We start from the raw sequence: 6,218 nt of genomic DNA on the forward strand, positions 1-6,218 counted from the left end.
GCTGTGATCGCATGTTATATAAATTTTGAAACACTTGCCCCCTGAAACGCAGAATACTCTCCCTGCATAACGCTGTATGGTTTTCCGGCGCGGTTCCCCCTGCCTGGAAAGAGGCAATTATTATTCCTATTATGAAACAAGGTCAGGATCTGTCTTTAGTTTCGAGTTACCAGCATATAGCGCTAACAAGCTGCCTATGCAAAGTGTTGGAAAAAGTGATAAACCGCCGGTTGCTACATTTCCTTGAATCGAACAGAACGTTCGACCCATACCAGTGCGGGTTTAGAGAGTGTCGATCCACGACTGAGCTTTTAATACGCATTAAGACACAGATTCATGAAGCCTTTGTCCACAAGCAGTTATTTTTGTCTGCATTCCTTGATATGGAAAAGGCTTACGATACCACATGACGGTTCGGAATAGACCTCCCACACTTGGGTGTACGTGGTAACATCTTAAGTGTGATAGAAAGTTACCTGTCGAATCGCACATTTCATGTTCGAGTGGGCAATGCTTTATCAAAACAGTTTGTGCAGGAAACCGGATGCCACAAGATGAAATGCTCAGTTGTACTCATTTTATTGTGAAAATGAATTCCCATTACGTATGTGCATCCCACGTAACGTATTTTACTCAACATAGGATTTAAATCCTGCTCCCTGACAATTTGTGAGCGTCAGGGTCAGCTAGGTCTCAACAAAGTCTCCAACTGGGCTGAAGAGAATGGGTTCAGACTAAATCCACAAAAGAGCACGCGCGCACTTTTCTCTAGAAAGAGAGGCCTGCACCCTGATTCCGATATTGATATGACGGGTCAGCGTCGGTCTGTTAAAACAGAGCATAAATTTTTAGGACCTATTTTAGACGCAAAGCCAATATATACACAGCCTATCAAGTACCTTAAAAACAAGTGTATGAAAACAACGAACGTCCTGAAAGTACTGTACCAATTTCTCGCGGGGCCGCTCTTGACATGTTGCGACACGTTTAAATCCCTGCAGGTACGCGTCGAAATTATCCCGTACTTCATTCAAGGGCGCTATCAGTTTATGAGGACTGCAGACCTCCATTATAACTCGGATGCTCATGCTAGATCCTCCTTGTTCATCAGCCTCAGTTAACTATAACCTGCTGTTGCTTTCCTGAAATCGAAGCTTCAGCTCTAGGATCTTCATCTCCAGCTCCTGTACTTTCTGCTGCTGCTCTAGTAGCTTCTGTTGCCTCTCTGCGTTCGCTTTCGTGACCTCGCGTTCTTTAGCGCATTCATCACGAGCCTGAACTTACACTTCTGCTGCCCACTCTCTGAGCTCGGCATTCTCAAGGCAAATGCCGGCCAAGTGGAAACATTTTTTTCCTTTTCCATGTCTGAGGCTGCATTTCAGTAATTGCTTCAGATGTTAGCCATCCTAGCAGGCTCACCAACTGTAGTGGTTCTGGGCCACAAGACACAGACAGCCAAGTCAGGGACAAGAAAACATTTATCAACGACGCAATGGTAACGACTACATATATTCTCGACGGCCAAACAATACAATTACTCTTCACACAAGCATTTCTCCTTAAAGTTCCAAACCTACGCAGACGCGAGTAATCGGCGCGTCCTCACTGTCTCACTCAGAGTCTATGAAGCCCGTCGGACGTCACTCACGGTACCGCCAGCACTGTAGGCGACGCACTCTTGCAGCAGGAAAGGTCACGATGAAGTCGTACAAGAGGGCACAAGCAGACTATGAACTGCCATCCGCTACAGCTCACTTTCAAAGTATCACGGAGGTCCGCCAGTTTGGCAGGGGTGGTATTCTCTTCTTTTTGTCAGACCAGCTATGCATACAAGCTCTGCTAAATTGCTCGGTGTTCGCTAACACTCCGGTGAGCGCATTTATTCCACCTCACCTAGCACGTGTGAAAGGCTTTGCTCGTGACGTTGATGTTAACATGACTCCATCTGAAGTATTAGAGATGTTTGCCGAGGCTGATGCGATTTTAGTGTATAGTTGTGGACGTGTCGTAATAAGAATAAGGTCCCAACTGAGTCCGTAAGCGTAATATTTGCCGGGTCGAGTCGTCCAACTGAAATTAAGGCGTGGCCTCTTATTTACAGAGTTGAACCGCTATCACCTCGACCTCTCCAGTGTGTAAAGTGCTGGTGCTATGACCATTCTTTGAAAGGATGTAGGTAACTATAGCATGCTCGTCATACCGGACCAAGATAACTTAACTCTTTTTCATGTATAGCAACAGAGGGAACACTCACGCAGCTGACTCAGACTGCTTATGAATGTGCGCGGCCTCAGCTAGTTCACGCGCTCTTTGATTTTTGTGGCGGAACAATACAGAAGTGTCACTGAAGAGCGGTAAGCAGCCACATTTCTTACAATGCGCTGCTAAATGAAGGCCAGAGTGGCCTTTCAGAGAATTATAATGTTCCCTAAGTCTAACATTTGGACATCGTCCCGTTTGGCCCACGTATACACGATTGCAAGACAGAGGTATGGAGTAGACAACACTGGTGATACATGATACATAGTTATGAACATGACTAACATTGCACTTATCCTGCTGCACAATTTGTCGATTCGCCACACGTCGGTCTACTTTGGCACATAAAGTGGATAGCTTGTTCCTGGCAGGAATTACCGCTTAGACGTCATATCGTGATGCGACCTTTTTTTAGGCGGTGCGTAAAACCATGCACATATGGAAGAACGACAAATTTGTTTTGCGCTGCGCCTTCTCTGCCAAGTTGCAACCATCAACGGGATCTTTTTTGATCTTCTTGATCAACTTCTCGCAAACCCTTACCAATACATCTCGTGGGATGCCAGCTTGACTCAGTTTTTGCCCAGAAAAACTGGTTTCAACTAAATGAGCGTAGGATTTCTTCAGCGCAGAACTGAAGCAAGAGAGTGCAATGACATCTTTTACCAGTTGGGTATGGCCCGATTAGTAGTTCAACACAGGTTTGACAGACCTAGGGACGTAGAACCAACAGACATGCGTGGTCGAGAACTGCAGCTGTCGATCCAAAAATTGGATGCAATGGTCCTTTAAGCATTCGGAAGTAAACTTTAGGCAAAGACCAAACTGCTCAAAACTCTTAAGAATACTTGCCGACATATCTTGAGTTCCCTTACGAAAAAAAAAAGCAATAGTCATCTACAAAACGAAAGACCCTGATTACGGATGCTTGTAAAACCGGTTGGAGCGCGCGATCGACTCGGCTTCCCTCTTGGCTTTTTCTCCTCCCCCTTTGCCATTTCTTGCTTTTTATCCTGCCCTTTATATTGCCTTGTTCTTGCAATAAAGCTTCAGTTGATAGTCTGCGCCTGTTTGTGCTTTCCTCTCCTCTTGTGTTACCGTCCGTTTTTTGCGCAGCCACATAATGGATCATTAACAATTCGCCCAACTTACCATTCTTCGAAAAAGTGAAGACAGAAATGAAGAAGCACAGGGTTCGGACGAAATGGACTTGTACCCTAGATCGCTCAAACGTTCTAGATACCCTGTCAAAGCAAGCGAGCTTACCGCAACATTCAAAGAAAAAAATACCTGAAGGACAACGACAGCCTCTCAAAGAAATATTTTCTAAAGTAAAGTATTTTATATGAGGCAGGCGCCGAATCATTTCTCTCGAAATTATAGGGTAACTCAAAATTCTGCATTGGAACTGTCGATCAATTCACTCTGCAATAACATATTTACTGTATTTGTCTTCTAAAGTCGACCAAGATATTATTGCATTGCAAGAGACATGGCTTTCCGTACATAATTCTTTTCATTTTAACAGCTACCGATGTTTCCGCCTATACTGTCCACCGAGAGGTGGAGGTTTAGCATTCTTTATTAATAGCAGAATTAGTCTAAAGGCGACAATTCAGTGCAAATATACTGTCTCCTGAATGTGAAATTTTTGCAGTAGTCATTACTTTACCAGGTTGCTTACCTTTCTCCTTAGTTCACTTATACTTTCCTGAGGGTGTACAAGACACGCGACGTTTGGATATGGCTGTAAGCTCATGTTGTAAGGAAAAGTTGTAGTCGGAGATTTTAACTCACATCATGCGAGTTGTGGTTTTAGAATCGATCAGTGTGGCAAACGCTTGTGGTAGTGGTCAATAGACAACAATCTACCGTGCCTCAATGCTAGAACTCCCAAATTTATTCGCAATCGGTCTCGTTCAGCCTTAGATCTACGTTTTGTAAGTTCGGCTATTTCTAGCTCTTCCTCGGCAGGGCCGGACTGTGCCACAAACAGTGACCACTTTCCCATAAGTTTTAAGATTTCTTGCCGGACAATTCCACCATGTTCTCGCGTCCGAGTCTTTGTAAATTGTAATAAATTTAAGAATGACCTAAAATCAGTTTTGCCTTCTCACTCTGAAGAGAGTAACGAAACCAACGCTATGAAGTTAAATGCAAATATTAAAGAGCCTAAAAATGAGTGGAATGATGATTGTTCACGAGGTCATCGACGACGACAGGCATCGATGACATAATCAGTCCCCCCAAGATTGGTCAGATTATAAATTTATTGCAGCTAGTTTTAAACGCACCGTCGCCCAAGCTAAAGAAGAGTATCACAGCAGACATGATTTCCTCTAGAAAGCTACAAATAAGAAAGCACTGTTTCGATATATGAGAACTTGGAAAATCCTGCCATCCCCATAAATATGGAATATGAAATTTTCTCATCAGAGGAAATGACTAAACCTCTAGAGCTAACTGCTAAAGGCTTGGAGAGTAGATTCGCATCTACTATGGCAAACAATTGCCAAAACTACAATAACGATGGATTTATAATGGCTGAATGGTTACAATGGTCCCACGTGATTAGACAATTACCCTCCTCAGCTCCCGGCCTCGATGGAATTAAAATGCCTATAATCAAAATTCTATTCAATTTATATACTTCCGACATCCTTAACGTCATAAATTATTCTTTAAACCATGCCTGGATTCATTATGACTGGAAAATAACGAAGGCAATGCCGGTACCTAAGAAACAAGGTTCAGCTTATAGCATAGAAAATATTCTGTATCTCTGACTTCTAACATGACCGAGCTCATAGAGAGGGTTCTGCGTGGCAGAGTAACTAGCTGGATGGAAGATAATTCAATATTAAAACCAAATCAAGTAGGCTATCGCACTGATTGCTCAATATGATGTGCACATGCAGACTTAGAGAGCCGCATACAGCTTGCTAGAAAACGAAGACAATACGCTGCACTTGTGACACTTGTCATTGCTAAAGAACATAACAGCGTTGAGCATTCTATTTTACTGAACAATCTACAGAGTTTAAATTTCCCACAATATATGACTGCGTGTTAAGCAGAATTATTCAAATCAAGAGAATTTTATTGCGTCAAAGATGGCTGCTCTTCATCTAAATTTAAACAGAATCACGTAGTTCTTCGAAGAGCAGTTCTATGTCCAATATCATTTAATATATTAATGAGTTCCATGCCAACTTGCCAGGACGTCTATGCCTATATTTATGCAGATGCTATCGCATTCTTCACGGCTGACAGCGACATTTACGCGTTACAGCGAAAATTACAAATATACATGAATATGCTGGAAATATGGCTTCAGTCGATTTCAATGTCATTAAACGAAAGCAAGAGTGCACCATTGGTGTTTCGACTAACAGCTTCAATTTCAGTCTGTATAGCGTATAAGCAGGAACCCATTCCACAAGTAGACTCTTTCAAATATTTGGGCATTATCTACAATGAAAACCTCAGCTGGAGTCCACACATATAGTACACAGGAGCCAAGACGCAATGGGCTTTAGGGTTATTGCGCAGAATGAGTATTCGAAAATATGGTGTTAGTAGGGACGCCATGATAATGTTATACAAGATGTACGTATATGCGCCCAATACTGGACTTCGGATGCATACTATTCTCGGGCGCTCCTGCTTATAAAACTAAGCCTCTGGTTCTCTTCGAGCGAGAAGCTCTGGGCTTGTGTCTGGGGCTTCCTAGGTTTGCAGCTAATAATGTTATTTATCAGAAAGCGCGCCTGCCAACACTGCTTTGCTTTGTCTATTCCGCATACTAACTGCACAAACATTTCTGAAATTTTATAGCTTACCGGTAAGAAGATCTGGATATATCTTTATCAGTGACCCAGACTCCCCCTTTCTCGCTTATTGGCAATGGTTTCACACACCCCAGATAATTTTTGTACAAAAGAAAACGGAAACTATAA

Source organism: Rhipicephalus sanguineus, chromosome 8 (assembly GCF_013339695.2).
Source record: "Rhipicephalus sanguineus isolate Rsan-2018 chromosome 8, BIME_Rsan_1.4, whole genome shotgun sequence".
Classification (NCBI taxonomy): Eukaryota; Metazoa; Arthropoda; class Arachnida; order Ixodida; family Ixodidae; genus Rhipicephalus; species Rhipicephalus sanguineus.